The sequence below is a fragment of the Dendrobates tinctorius genome, unplaced genomic scaffold (genome assembly GCF_039654945.1).
Source record: "Dendrobates tinctorius isolate UK_male_01 unplaced genomic scaffold, ASM3965494v1 ptg000155l, whole genome shotgun sequence".
Taxonomy (NCBI): Eukaryota; Metazoa; Chordata; class Amphibia; order Anura; family Dendrobatidae; genus Dendrobates; species Dendrobates tinctorius.
Genome location: NW_027361822.1, coordinates 20789617 through 20806048, shown reverse-complemented (window position 1 = coordinate 20806048; position 16432 = coordinate 20789617). Strand labels below are relative to the sequence as shown.

General features: G+C 45.3%; 1 long non-coding RNA gene across 1 annotated transcript in view; it reads right to left on the bottom strand.

Moving 5' to 3' along the window:
• Window positions 1-269: 269 nt before the first annotated feature.
• The window catches only part of LOC141051151 (uncharacterized), a 108986-nt gene continuing 92823 nt past the window's right edge, over window positions 270-16432 (bottom strand). The window contains exon 4 of the long non-coding RNA XR_012220587.1: window positions 270-1204. This is a non-coding gene — a long non-coding RNA (uncharacterized lncRNA). The remainder of the gene's footprint in view (window positions 1205-16432) is intronic.

The window sequence follows — 16432 nt, the reverse complement described above, 5'->3', positions numbered from 1 at the left end:
CAATGTTGTAATTGCATTATATCTTTTGTTGGATATGTTTGTAAAGTTTATTTTGCAACAATGTTCTAATCTGCAAAATTGCCAATTTGGACCATTGCCCAAGTTTTACATAGGGCAAGAATATGTTTGCCTTTAAGAAAAAAAACCCAAAAAAAGGCAAAAGTAAAAATTTGTCTACTACACTTTACGTCTCTGTCTCAATTCTCAAAAAGTGTATCAACATACGCTTACCAATGCAATTAAACAGTCATAGATTCAGAAGGGGTAGAAATATATATTTTTGGACACACAACAAACAAAAATGTACAACATAGACACAGCATGCTCTTGCCAAGAAGTTTCCCCCTCAGGTGCCAGAAATTAATTAGTGAAAATATCACGCACTTTGAGGCTAGAGAGCGGTCTACGTTGAGGGTTGATAGGTGGTCTCACCCTACGCACATTGTCCAGCCTACGCACAACACCAGCAGAGGAGGAACAATCATGTATCCTGGTGAAGTTATGAAGAACCACACAGGCTTTCACTACTTCATTAACATTTTGTTCACTCAGCAGAATGGCAGACTGAAGTACACGCCATTTGGCACAAAGAATGCCAAAGGAACACTCCACCAGTCGTCTAGCACGTGATAGGCGCAAGTTAAAAATTCTGCGCCTGTGGTGAAGGTTGCGCCGGGGATATGGCCTCATGACATTGCGTGTTAACTGAAATGCCTCATCTGCCACAAGGACATAAGGGACTGATTCTTCAGTGGAGCCTGGTAGCTGGCGTGGTGGTGGTAGATCGAACTGGTTGGTGCGTAGCCACCGAGCCATAATGGAAGTATTGAAGACTCTAGAGTCTCCCATCCTTCCATAGGCCCCAATGTCAACAATTATAAACTTGTATTGCGGGTCGGCCAGAGCCAACAATACAACAGAAAAGTATTGTTTATAATTGAAGAATTGGGAGCCAGAATTCGGCGGCTTACGCACCCGGATATGTTTGCCATCAAGGGCCCCAATACAATTAAGAAACTGGCATTCCTCCTCAAAATCCCTTGATATCCTCAACCAGTCTTCCATCCTGGGCTCCGGCATGACGACTTGATGTAGTCTTGTCCAGATTTCACTACATGTTGACCTGACTATGCCAGAAATGGTAGATCTTCCAATCAGAAACTCATGGTGTAGGGCAGCATAAGACAGGCCAGTGGCCAGGAAGCTGAAGAACAACAGAAAAGGAATATTTTAGAATGCACACATTTACAAAACAAACAGGTCCAAACATAACAAACTTGGTAGGATTTCAGAGCAAATAATACACACATCTTTGTTTGCACAATGAGTTAATGATATTCAGTGCATATTACACATAACATTCTGGTCTGTAAGTTGACACATATGTGGACTAAGATGAGGGCATAAAAGTTACTCCAAGAAGCAAAAAATACATACTTTGGCCAACACATCATGAACATAGAGAATATGATTGTGTAGTACATACGGTATTGTGAGTAGAAGTCGCTCCTCTGCAGATATAGCTTTGCGCATCCTTGTGTCCTGAAAGGTTATCCCAGGGCACACTGTCTCCAAGAGTCTATCAAATGTTGCAAGGCTCATGCGACAGTATTGGTAGAATTTACCCGGATGCTCCCGCAGAGAAGAATAGAGGCCGTGAAAATGACCTCTTGTGAGTCGTTGCCTCAAAAGTGGATGTACCCACATGCGTCTCCTCCTCCACGGATCCACTATCACTGGGTATGGTTGGCCAAAGCAGCGTGACAAAAGCCAGCTGAAGAGAACCTGCTCAGTTGTGTTGAAACTCAGACTGTTTGCCGTGTTGCACATACAACAGCAACACACCTATTGAAGGCAAGGTCACAAATGGACAGAATGGAGGCAGCCACCTGTTCCTGAAGCAATAGGGTGCAGGCTAATGATTTAATTAGTTTGCAGGCCTCAAAACCGTTAAATGTCCATTTTGCAAGGCTGCGAGAAAATCACGCCATAAGGTGTCCATATGGATGGCATACGGATTCCATACGGATGCTGACATGCGCAAAATACGCGACCACACCTTGCTTATGGATGACATACGGAGCACTATTTAGGGGTCATTCATCCTTATTACGCATGTAAACTACGGACAGTATTTTGCGCCGGTTAGTGTGACCCCGGCCTTATAAGAACTATTAGTCTTGTAGTAAATCCTTATTTCCCCAGGTAGAGTTATATTAATAATAGACATTCCATCTGAGACTCAGGGGCAAGGACAGCATGGACCTATGTGCTTTCAAATGCCAGGGCTGAATTTCAGTCACAGTCCATCCTTGTCTGTTATGAATGAGTCACCGTAGGAGGCAAAAACAGAAATGCTAGCTAAGTCCAGAAAACCAGAGAAGTTGGCAGCTATCGGATTGTAGACCCCTGAACCTATCAACAACAACAACTAGCAGTAGCCGTGAGGGGTTCCTACGATGTCCTAGACCCCTCGATCACAGCCGGAGAACTGCCTAGCCTAAAGACAGAAAGGGAAATCTAAACTACCCCAGAGCAGACCCCAAAGCAATAGGCAGCCCCCAACATATAATGATGGTGAAGCAAGAAGAAAAAACACTAACACAGATAGAAAGATAGACTGAGCAAATGATGGGGCCCAAGCTAACTAGATAGGACAGGATAGGAAGGCTGCTGTCTGCAATCCGCGAAAAACCCTATCAAAATAAGAGCCAACAGACTGACAGGGAAAAGGGCCCTGAAGACGCTAGGCTTCAAAAAGACTATGTCAGTACTCAGGTATTTTCTGAAGACAGAGCAAACCGACAAAAAGGAATTCAGCTCACCCCAGCAGGGAATGGCAGAATCCAGAAAAGCAAGGCAAACTAAAACCAAAACACAAATGCAAAAAGGCAAAGCAGAAAACTTAGCTTTTGAGGAGCAGGAATCAGACTGGTCTCCTAGAATTCCACAGAGAAATCACCAGCGAGGCAGAAGGGCGTCGGCTGCCTTATATCCAGTCAGAGATCCCTGTTGCCCAGTCATCCTCTCCCAGCTCAGGTGCTTGGTAATTAGCCTCACTACCTTCCTTCACCAGAAGAGGGAGTTCATCAGACCTCAATGGTGCAGGGGAAAATGAACTCATAACAGTACCTCCCCCTTGAGGAGGGGTCACCGAACCCTCATCCACGCCACCAGGGAGATCAGGGTGAGCCCGATGAAAGGCACGCACCAATCTTTTGGCATGAATATCAGAGGCAGAGACCCAGGAATTATCCTCCTGACCATAACCCTTCCACTTAACCAAATACTGGAGTCTCCGTCTAGCCAGACGGGAATCCAGTATCTTCTCTACCTCATATTCCATGTTACCTTCAACCAATACAGGGTCCGGAGGTGCCACCCCAGGAACTACTGGTTCAACAAACCTCTTCAACAAGAACTTATGAAACACATTATGGATTTTAAATGTGACAGGAAGAGCCAACCGAAAAGAGACCGAATTAATGATCTCCAAAATCTTGTAAGGCCCAATGAATCTAGGCTTAAACTTAGGAGAAGCTACCTTCATAGCGATATTTTTTGATGATAACCAAACCATATCACCCACCTTAAACTGGGGACCAACGGTCCTATGTCGGTTGGAAAACCGCTAGGCCTTTTCCTGGGAGAGAGAGAACTTATACACCACTTGGTCCCAGATCTGGTGCATTCTCTCCACCACAGTGTCAACACCTGGGCAGGCAGAAGGCTCCACCTGCCCTGAAGAAAATCGAGGATGAAACCCAAAGTTACAAAAAAAAGGTGACATCAAAGTGGCAGAACTAGCTCTATTATTTAAAGCAAATTCGGCGAAGGGCAAAAATGAAACCCAATCATCCTGATCAGCGGAAATAAAACATCTCAAATACGACTCCAAGGTCTGGTTTGTTCTCTCCGTCTGCCCATTGGTCTGAGGGTGAAACGCAGAGGAGAAGGACAACTGAATTCCCAGCTTGGAACAGAACGTCCTCCAAAATCTAGATACAAACTGAACTCCTCTGTCAGATACAATGTTCTCAGGAATCCCGTGCAAGCGAACCACCTGTTGCAAAAACAGGGGCACAAACTCAGAAGAAGATGGCAACTTAGGGAGTGGTACAAGATGAACCATCTTAGAGAACCTATCACAAATCACCCAAATAACAGTCATTCTCTGAGAGACAGGCATATCAGAGATGAAATCCATTGAAATATGGGTCCATGGCCTCCTGGGGACCGGCAAAGGCATCAACAACCCACTAGAGCGAGAACAAGGTTTAGACCGGGAGCAAGTCCCACAGGACTGCACAAAATTCCTGACATCACGAGACAAGGCGGGCCTCCAAAAAGACCGACTCACCAGATCTCTAGTACCAAAAATACCTGGATGACCAGCCAATGCAGAGCAATGAACTTCAGACATCACTCTCTTCTTCCACTGGTCAGGAACATACAACTTTCCACTCTGACAACGCACAGGTTTGTCCTCCTGGAACTCTTCCAGAGCACGTCTCAAATCGGGTGAGATGGCAGAAAGAACTACCCCTTCGCCTAAGATGGTAGCAGGCTTGGTCACCACAGGAGAATCAGCAAAGAAGCTCCTAGAAAGAGCGTCCGCCTTGGCATTCTTAGTGCCAGGAAGAAAAGAGACCACAAAATCAAAACGTGTAAAAAAACAAGGCCCATCTAGCCTGTCTAGGGTTCAAGCGTTTGGCCGACTCCAGGTAAATCAAATTCTTGTGGTCAGTGAGGACCACGACTTGATGTTTAGCTCCCTCCAACCAATGTCTCCACTCCTCAAATGCCCATTTCATGGCCAACAGTTCCCGATTCCCCACATCATAGTTACGTTCAGATGGGGAGAACTTTCAGGAAAAGAAAGCACAGGGATTCATTTTAGATGTTACAGGATCCTTTTGGGACAAAACAGCTCCTGCACCAATCTCAGAAGCGTCCACCTCTACTTGGAACGGGAGTGAGACATCAGGTTGCTGCAAAACCGGGGCAGAAGTGAATCTTCGCTTCAGCTCCTGAAAGGAGGAAACAGCCTCCGGAGACCAATTCAACACATCAGCACCCTTCTTAGTCAGATCAGTCAATGGCTTGGCAATACTAGAAAATTTTGCTATAAATTTCCGATAAAAATTAGCAAAACCCAAAAACTTCTGAAGGGCCTTCAAAGAAGTGGGCTGAACCCAATCATAAATGGCCTGTACCTTGGCCGGATCCATTTCAATAGTTGACGGAGACAAAATAAATCCCAAAAATGAAATCCTCTGTACCCCAAAAAGGCATTTTGATCCTTTGACATACAGGGAATTCTCCCTCAAGATCCGGAACACCGTCCGAACATGTTCCACATGAGAATCCCAATCCTTGGAGAAGATCAAAATATCATCCAGATAGATAATCAAAAATTTATCCACAAAGTCTCAGAAAATGTCGTTCATGAAGCACTGGAAGACAGAAGGGGCATTAGTGAGCCCAAAAGGCATCACCAGGTACTCAAAATGTCCCTCTGGAGTATTAAACGCCGTCTTCCATTCATCCCCATGATTAATGCGGATAAGATTATACGCCCCCCTGAGGTCAAGCTTGGTAAATCAGCAAGCACCTTTAACTCTGGAGAATAGATCCGAAATCAGGGGTAACGGATACTGATATTTAATAGTAATTTTGTTGAGGGCACGATAATCAATACAAGGCGTTAATGAACCATCCTTTTTGGCCACGAAAAAAACCCCAGCACCTAATGGTGAAGAGGATGGTCTAATATGACCCTTCTCCAACGCCTCCGTAATATAGGATCGTATAGCCTCGTGCTCGGGTACAGATAAATTGAAGAGCCGACCCTTGGGAAATTTACACCCCGGGCTCAGTTCAATTGCACAGTCATAACTCCTATGAGGAGGCAGAGACGCAGACTCATTCTCACTAAATACATCATAAAAGTCCGCCAAATAGTCAGGAACATCATGCGACTGAGGAGAGGTGGAAAAAAATGGAGCCTCACTAAGGGCACACCGACAACCCCAACTCACCACAGACACAGATTTCCAGTCCAAAACTGGATTATGAATTTGCAACCAGGGAAACCCCAGAACGATGGTATCATGCAAATTATGCAACACCAAAAATCTGCAATTTTCATGATGGTTTGAGGCGACCCGCATTACCACCTGGGTCCAAAACTGGGGTTTATTTTTAGCCAAAGGAGTGGCATCAATTCCCCTCAAAGGGATAGGCGTCTGCAGAGGTGTCATAGGAAATCCACAACGTTTAGCAAAATCCAAGTCCATTAGGTTCAGGGCTGCTCCCGAATCCACAAAAGCCTTGGCGGAAAATGTGGACAGGGAGCAGATCAGAGTAATTGCCAGAAGAAACTTAGGTTGAACACCACCCACAGAAAACGTGTGTGCAAAACGTTTCTCTCATTTAGGACAGACAGAAATAATATGCGAGGCATCTCCACAAAAAAAACACAGCTTATTACGCCTTCTGAACTGCTGACGTTGCTCCCTGGACAAAACTCTATCACATTGCATAGGTTCAGACACTTGTTCAACAGGTGGCCACACCTCTCGTGCAGTCCTACGTTCACGTAAACGCCGATCAACCTGAATGGCTAATGACATAGAATCGTCCAGACCAGAAGAGGGAACAGGAAATCCCACCATAGTATCTTTTATGGCTTCTGACAAACCCTTCCGAAAGAGAGCTGCCAAGGCATTATCATTCCAGGCAGTAAGGACCGCCCACTTTCGGAATTTTTGACAGTACAATTCTGCAGAATCTCAACCCTGGCTCAATGCCAAAAGGGTCTTTTCAGCCTGATCAATAGCATTAGGTTCGTCATACAACAACCCCAAGGCTGGAAAAAATGCGTTCACATTAGTCAGACTAGGATCATCAGGTTTCAAAGAAAACGCCCAATCCTGGGGATCGCCACGCAGCAAAGAGATGACAATTTTAACCTGCTGCGCGGAGCTCCCTGACGAGTTTGGCTTCAAGGCAAAAAATAATTTACAATTATTTTTGAAATTCAAAAATTTAGACAGATCCCCAAAAAACACATCAGGAGTAGGGATCTTTGGTTCAGCAGCATGTGAATGAGCAAGGTAGGTGGAAATTCCCCGCACTTCCGCAGCAAGCTGCTCCACACGATCAGAAAATTGCTTTATCTCCATTGAGAGAAAAAAAAATTCCCCCTACGGCCTCAGCGATATAGAGGAAAAAATATACACACTTTTTTTTTTTTTTACATTCTTTCCTGCTATTGAGTACCCTAGGATCTGCGTAAGGCTGGTGATTCTGTTATGAATGAGTCACCGTAGGAGGCAAAAACAGAAATGCTAGCTAAGTCCAGAAAACCAGGGAAGTTGGCAGCTATCGGATTGCAGACCCCTGATCCTATCACAACAACTAACAGTAGCCGTGGGGGGTTCCTACGATGCCCTAGACCCCTCGATCACAGCCAGAGAATTAAATAGGCTTAAAGAAAGAAAGGGGAATCTAAACTGCCCCAGAGCAGACCCCAAAGCAATAGGCAGCCCCCAACATATAATGACGGTGAAGCAAGATGAAAACAACTAGCAGTAGCTGTGGGGGGTTCATACGATGCCCTAGACCCCTCGATCACAGCCGGAGAACTGCCTAGGCTAAAGACAGAAAGGGAAATCTAAACTGCCCCAAAGCAATAGGCAGCCCCCAACATATAATGACGGTGAAGGAAGAAGAAAAAACACTAACACAGATAGAAAGATAGACTGAGCAAATGATGGGGCCCAAGCTAACTAGATAGGACAGGATAGGAAGGCTGCTGTCTGCAATCCGCGAAAAAACCCTATCAAAATAAGAGCCAACAGACTGACAGGGAAAAAGGCCCTGAAGACGCTAGGCTTCAAAAAGACTATGTCAGTACTCAGGTATTTTCTGAAGACAGAGCAAACCGACAAAAAGGAATTCAGCTCACCCCAGCAGGGAATGGCAGAATCCAGAAAAGCAAGGCAAACTAAAACCAAAACACAAATGCAAAAAGGCAAAGCAGAAAACTTAGCTTTTGAGGAGCAGGAATCAGACTGGTCTCCTGGAATTCCACAGAGAAATGACCAGCGAGGCAGAAGGGCGTCGGCTGCCTTATACCCAGTCAGAGATCCCCGTCGCCCAGTCATCCTCTCCCTGCTCAGGTGCTTGGTAATCAGCCTCACTACCTTCCTTCACCAGAAGAGGGAGTTCATCAGACCTCAATGGTGAAGGGGAAAATGAACTCATAACACTTGTCCCTCACCCTTGTCCCATTTTGATCACCTTATTATATCTAGATGATAAATTGATCTCTAATGCTGCTCTCTTAAAGGATTCATTGTCCTAAAAGTGTTAATAAATTCACCTTTGTATTTGTCTCTTAACAAATTGACAACAATCAAATTGCCCCCCCCCAAAAAAAAAGCAGTTAAGGAATATCCCAATGACAGGACACAATCCTTTCTCAGTGGTGTGACCACCGTCAACCACTGCAGATATGTATAAGGCAGAGGTTGCACCACGTGTAGCTTCATGTCTTGGGTTTCTGCCTGGAGGCTATGTGGGGAAGGGTTCAGACTTGTATGAATGACATACATTCCCAACCTTCTACATCAGCACTGCTCGGCTGTATTTTCCGTCACAGAAACCTTGACATAGAAATTGATCCAGGATTATAATGTTATAATTGTTGTATCTTTGTACACTTCAGCAATGGCGGGACTGAAGGGGTAAACCAAGGACAGCCACAATGATTGTTCCCATGTTCACTAATAAAGAGCAGGCTGTAGGCAAAAGTGCTGATTCCTCAACAGAAATGAGAAGACATTTCCAGTCTTGATCTTCTATTAATGAATTTATTCTTAGGGTTCTTTCACATTGCGTTGAGACTCAGACATAGTAGACTGCATCAGGGTGTCTGCTTCCAGTAGACTTATACGCCCAAAAATGATGCACGGCAGAGCGCACGTTCAGTGGCCCAGTCGGGCTAACATCCTGACCTTCCCTAAATGGGATTCAGACGTACTTACCGATGGGGTCATAGACTATAATGATGCTGACAGAATGAATGTTATTGTGTCTTGTTGTGAGCACATCTTCAGAAAACTTGCAGAAAAAGGCAATTGAAAATAAATTGGCTATTTCTGACCTTACACTTACATTTATTTTTGCCTTAATAACCTCTTCATGATATATGACGTACATTTACATCATATGTCGGGTCAAAGACTTTGATGCAGGCTCGCACACCGAGCCCGCATCTTTCCTGGCAGATGATGGCTGATTATATCAGCCATCATCTGCCACTAACAGCCACAGGTAGAGTGAAGCTCTGGTGATGGCTGTTAAATGCTCGGCATTTAACACATACTGGCAAGTTGGCGCATCATTAAACGCACCCATCGGTGCTTCCATGACATGATAGCATGGTGCAGATGGGTTGCCATGACAGCCAGAGGTCTGCTGAAGATCCCTGTGCCTGTCATTATGATACTCCTGTGAAAATCAGTGCTTACTGGCTTTCATAGGAGATCGTGATTTTCGCTACACATAGCAGGGCTGATGCACTGTTATGTATAGCACATGCGATCATATGATTGAAGCATCAAGTCCCCTAAGGAGACTATTAAATATAGTAAAAAGTAAAAAGATGTGTTTTTTTTGCCCGGCAACAATAGGAGATTTTTCCAATTGGTTAATTTTGATCACTGTGATACACCCTATCATAGTGATCAAAATAAAAAAAAATAGTAAATCAAAGCCCCCTTTCTCACCCCCTTAGTTAGATAAAAATAATAAAATACAAAAATTATTTTTTTTCCATTCTTTACAGTTAGTGTTAGGGTTGGGGCTGGGGTTAGGGTTTAAGGTTAGAGCTGTGGTTAGGGTTTGGGCTGGGGTTAGGGTTGTGTTGGGGTTAGGGTTACGGTTGTGTTGGGGTTACGTTTGTGTTGGTGGGGTTAGGGTTGTGGTGTTGGGATTAGGGTGGTGTTGTGATTAGGGTTGTTTTGGGGTTAGTGTTGTGGTTAGGGTAAGGGTTGTTTTGGGATCAGGGTTGTGGTTAGGGTTCAAATTAGGGTTAGGGGTGTGTTGGGTTTAAGGCTGTGTTAGGTTTGGAATTAGAATTGGGGGGTTCCACTGTTTAGGCACATCAGGGGGTCGCCAAACGCGACATGGTGTCTGCCATTGATTCCAGCCAATTTTGGGTTCAAAAAGTCAAACCGTGCTCCCTCCCTCCTGAGCCCTACCATGCGCCAAACAGTAGCTTTCACCCACATACGGAGTATTGTGGTTCTCAGGAGAAATTGCACAACAAATTTTGTGGTCCATTTTCTCCTGATACCCTTGTGAAAATAAAAAAGTTTGGGTCTAAATTAAATTTTACATGAAAAAAGTTAAATGTTCATTTTTTCCTTTCACATTTCTTTGGTTCTCGTGAAGCACTGAAGGGTTAATAAACTTCTTGAATGTGGTTTTGTGCACCTTGAGGGGCGCAGTTTTTAGAATATTGTCACTTTTGGGTATTTTCTGTCATATTAACCCCCCAATGGCATTTCAAATGTGAGTTGATCTCTAAAAAATTTTGTTGGAAAAATGAGAAATCGCTGGTCAACTTTTAACACTTATAATGTCCTAACAAAAAAAATATCCAAAATTGTGCTGATGAAAAGTTGGAATATGGGAAATGTTATTTATTAACTATTTTGTGCGATCTGACGCTCTGATTTAAGGGCATTAAAAATTTGAAAATTGCAAAATTTTCAACGTTTTTGCCAAATTTCCGTTTTTTTCACGCAAGTCATATCAAAGAACTTTTACTACTAACATGAAGTACGATATGTCACAACAAACAATCTCAGAATCAGTGGAATCTGAAGCGTTCCAGAGACAATGGTCAGAATGTGTAAAATTTGGCTTGTTCATTAAAGGGAACCTGTCTCCTGTTTTGGCCGCTATAAGATGCGGCTACCGCCTTTCAGGGCTTCTCTACAGCATTCTATAATGCTGTATATAAGCCCCCGATATAACCTGAAAAATAAGTTTTATTATACTCACCCGAGGGGCTGTCCGATGCGGTCCGGTCCGATGGGTGTCACAAGTCTGGGTCCAGCGCCTACCGTCTTCGTGCGACGCCGCCCTCCTGCTTGCTTCCTCGCTCTCGGCATCGCACTTCTGCGCAGGCATACTGTTCTACTCTGTTGAAGGCAGAGCAAAGTACTGCAGTGCGCAGGCACTGGGAAAGGTCAGAGAGGCCCAGAGCAGTATGCCTGCGCAGAAGTGCCATGCCGGGAGTGATGAAGCAAGCAGGAGGACGGCATCACAAGAAGATGGGAGGCGCTGGACCCGGACCTGTGACACCCAACGGTTGACGTGTTTCGGCAGCTTTTGCTCTTTTTTTCTTTTTGTATATACTCATCTTTTATCTCTAACCTCCTCTCTTGGCCTTTCACAACTTGCTTGCTTTACAGTTTGCACACATTATCATGGGGCTCACAATCTAAATTCCCTATCAGTATGTCTTTGGAATGTGGGAGGAAACCGGAGTACCAGGAGGAAACCCACGCAAACACGGGAAGAACATACTAACTCCTTGCAGATGTCCTTGGTGGGATTTGAACCCAGGACTCCAGCGCTGCAAAGCTGCAGTGCTATCCACTGAGCCACTAGGAATTAACACTCAGAAACTTTTGAAGAGCTTGCAGTCATCATTGGCTCCAATCTCCTCCCTCACCTGTCCTGGACTCTGCACTGAAAAATCATAGTGAAAAACTGCAATGTGCCCTGAATGAAGCTGCACCTCCTACACATAGAATAACTCGGCACAGTCTTCGGCAACCCTGGCACATGCTGCAAACAATTTTTCTCCAGCGGTGAACGTCTGTGGAGAAAATCCAATGTGGAAGATTTCATCCATTATAAGTTTATGCTTAAAGGAGTTGTCCGGCCAAAACAAATGTCTGCAGACACTTCGTGTGACTGCAGACTTATGAATCACCCCATCACATGCACTGTGTGCTGCAGGGATACGCCGGTTTAAGACCGGGGGCTGGAGTGTATGTATGCAGTATACATACTCCCACCTAGTGGGCGCAGCCTACTCTCCGGTACATACTTTCATGCATACTCTCCAGACCCCGGTCTGAATCTGTTGAATCCCTGCAGCGCACAGAGAGTGCACTAGGAAGATTCATAAGTCTGCAGTTGCAAGGGGTTGGAGGTTTTACCCCTTTAAAGCCCCCATGTTGTTGCTAAGTATGTATATGTATTTATACTGTTGTTGCGTAATATCATGTTTAATGTGCATATTTCATGTTGCTGTATTATCCTTGTATAATATACTGTTTTGTTGCTGTACCATGTACATGATAGGGACTTTGCATTCTGTGATTGGGCCACTAGATGGGGGCACTGAGTCCACTACTTGGTAGATATAGCTGTAGTACATATGAGTTAATTGTAGGAGGGGTTAGCTGGGGAATAAGTCAGGAAGATCTTCCTGTAGTAGTCAGTCAGGGGCCAGACCCCTGTGTGCTCTTGTGGGCAATATGCCCGAGCTACCTAACTACCCCGTAACGTTAAAGCATATGCCCAGCCATTCAGGGGTTACATAGAGAAGAGAAAGGTACAGCAGAACCAACAGTAGAGGAAAAGAAGGAAGTAGAGGAAGATTGAAGGTCACCGTAAAAGTGTACGGGCAGGTCTCCCCAGAATGTGGTGGATTGCTACGTGGACTGAATCTCTTATTTCTGTGGCAAAATGGGCAGGAGAGCGCTTCACTGTGGTGACGCTTTACAGGGAGGATACTGTGGAGTCGTTTGAGACACTCCATCCCGCGGAAACACTTAGTGGCGCAAGGAACAGTGAAGGGAAAGATGAAGTAATGTGCCGTCTTTACTGTGATGAAAATGCTGGAAACTACGTGGATGTGCTGTGCTGTGTGCTGAAGTAAATAAATTTGTTCAGTTAAGAGTTGCCCTGGACTGTGCCTCTATTTATTGGGATCCAGGATCAGCTTCAAGTCAGCGCAACAAAGAAGACGCTGATAGCACCATGAGTACTGATTGCACCATGCAAGAGAAGAGGTACCGTTTTCCTGTAGAGGGAGGCCAGGGTGCTATGAATGGTTCACCGAGGAGGAGAGCAGGTCCAGGCTAAGCCACAGAAAACCAGAGATGTTGGTACCTAAGCGGATTTCAGACCCCTGATCCTATCCACACAACTAGCAGTAGCCGTGGAGCATACCTATGATGATCCTAGACGCCTCGGCACAGTCGGAGAGCTAACTAAGCCTAAAGCAAGAAAGGGGAAATCTAAACTGCCCCAGAGCAGACCCCAAGGGAATAGATAGCCCCCAAACATATAATGTTGGTGAGACAAGATGAAAACACAAACACAGGCAGGAAAATAGACTGAGCAAATGATGGGGCCCACACTGACTAGACAGGACAGGAAAGGAAAGACACTGTCTGCAGTCACACAAAAAACCCTGCAAAAAGTCCAACACGACTGATGCAAAAAACACTGAAGTCACATGACTTCGCCCCCCACTATATCAGCTGTTAGGAACCATGGAACGTACTAAATAAAAATAATAATAAAGTGCATTTGCCGCTCGGGGTCCACCGTGCAGTAGGTGATATAACCGCTGCTAAGTGGTGGCAGGAGCAATATGGCGGTAATGCGCACAGGGTTAAACGTCACCCAGGTGCGCAGAGCAATCTCTGTTAAGTCACAGAGATGCCAAATAAACACAAATACAAAGACTGAGCCTGTTGAGGTCACAGTACTCAGTATAAATACACACATGGTATCAGGTCACAGGAGTAGCCCAAGTCGGCGGCACTACGTCTGTCTAGACCTACCGTGTGTGCGGCGTCGCAGCTGCGGACGCTAAGGAGGGCTGCTACTGCCGCCAAACGACAAAGCTATGACGCAAGCGCAATGCGGCGTCGCAGCTGTGGATTCTAAGGAGGGCTGCTACTGCAGCGCTGCGTGGACACTGCCGCCAAACGACAAAGCTATGACGCAAGCGCAATGTCGGACGCTAGCAGCTGTGGATGTTGCAGCAGAGGAGCTGGCGCTGATTCTAAACTCAGTCTCTAACCACATATGTAATATCAGAGGGAAAGGGTTTTATAATGAGTCATTCACCAGAATCATACATCCGTCCTCATACACACAGCAGCAAGTAAGTCTATACTAGCGCATGGCGGAACAGCCATGCGCGCCTTTTATAGCAGCCAGGACCTTCCGCAAGCTTCCAGATCTCTGAGATGGACCAATGAAATCTGGAGCGGGACCTGAGCACGACTCCTGATCTCCAATGGGAGATCGTCCCATGAGCATGCTCAGTAGGAGGACAGAAGGACTTAGCCTCAGGAGAGATTTGCTGCAAGGCAATCTCCTCTGCAATCTCTCTGCAGTAGATAAACAGCAAGAGACTGCAGAATGTGAGGGTCTGGATCCCTGCGGAGTAAACGCAGAAATCCAACGCCTAACATCAGCACTCTGGTATATTCTGAAAGCAGAGCAAAAAGAGACCAATCAAATGGGATAAAACAAACTGGCACAAGCAGTAAAATATGGGCGGTGATTCAGCACAGCCCCAGCCGGAGCTGGCTGACCCGCACCAAAAAGAGATAGACAAAACCAGATCAAATGCAAACAGAATAGCAAATAAACCACTTAGCTGAACATGCAGGGACAGAGCTGGAGAAATCAGACCTCAGGAGGAACAGGAAGCAAATCACCAGCAGGGATAGAGAGAGTCGGCTGTCTTAAATCCCAATCTGAAACCCCAGATCTCCAATCGTCATCATCATTATCAGGTGGCAAGCCTCTGTCAATCAGATCAGCTCCATTACCTCCAGTAACCACCAGAGGGAGCCCAGAAAGAGAACTCGCAACCCCTCTGTCGATCTGACAGCTCCACTACCTTCAGTAATAACCAGAGGGAGGCCAGAAAGCGAATTCACAACACCAGGGTATACAGTGCCCGAGATACTCAGCTACGACTACTGCCTTGGCCGACCTTTACACAGTCACACAGAGTAACTGCAGACCAGATAACCCCTTTAAAACATACAACTCCACCCGTCGCCTCTCAAAACAAGCCTACTTCAACACCCTGATCACCGCACTATCCAACAATCCTAAACGATTCTTTGACATATTTCATTTCCTCCTCAGTCCAAGAATTCAGGCCCCAACACTGAACTCCTTCCTGACAATCTGGCCAATTATTTCAAAGAAAAAATTGACCAAATCTGATAGGAAATTTTGTCCCAAACCCCTATTATTATGCATATTCTTCCCTCCTGCACTGCGCTTAGCTCACATTCTGTGTTTGAGCCTGTCATTAAAGAATTTATCAGGCTCCTCATATCTTCTCGCCCTATGACCTGCACTAGTGACCCTATTCCTTCACATCTCTTCCAGTCCCTCTCTCCAGCGGTTACCACTCACATAGCTAAAATATTTAATCTCTCTCATCTGGTATCTTTCCCTACTCCTTCAAACACACCAGCATGCATCCATTACTTAATAAACAATCCCTCAACCATAGTTGTGCTGCTACCTCAGACCTGTCTCCAATTTTCCCTTCATCTCTAAACACTTGGTCCACTCCCGTCTGATCCGCTATCTCTCAGATCATGCTTTTCTTCACCCATTACAATCTGGTTTCCGCTATTTACATTCTACTGAAACTGCCTTTACTAAAGTCTCCAATGATCTACTAACAACTAAGTCTAATGGTCAGTACTCCCTGCTGATTCTCCTGGGTCTCTCTTTAGCATTTGACACTGTGGATCACTAGCTTCTCCTCACTATGCTCCGCTCTATCAGGCACAAAGATACCGTTGTCTCCTGGTTCTCCTCCTATCTCTATGACCACTCCTTTACTGTATCTTTTGCTGGCTACTTTTCCCCTCACTGTCAGGGTTCCTCAGGGTTCAGTCCTAGGTCCCCTCCTCTTCCCCTTGTTCACTGCCCCTTTCGAACAAACCATCAGTAGATGGGGATTTCAGTACCATCTTTATGCTGATGACAGCAAATTACACACATCGTCTCCTGACATCACCCCTGTATTACTACAAACTACCAGTGATTGTCTTACCGCTGTCTCTAACATTATGCGTTCCTCCTATCTAAAACTGAATCTCTCAAAAACTGAACTCCTTGTGTTTCCTCCCTCCACTAACCTACCTATGCCCAATATTGCCATTTCCATGTGCGGCTCTGCCATTACTTCCCTGCAGCATGCCCGCTGTGTTGGTGTCATATTTGATTCTGATCTTTCCTTCACGCCTCACATTCGATCACTCACGCATGTCACCTACACCTCAAAAACTTCTCTATAATTCAAACTTTTCTTACCTTTGACTCTGCAAAAACTCTTAGTGCTGCT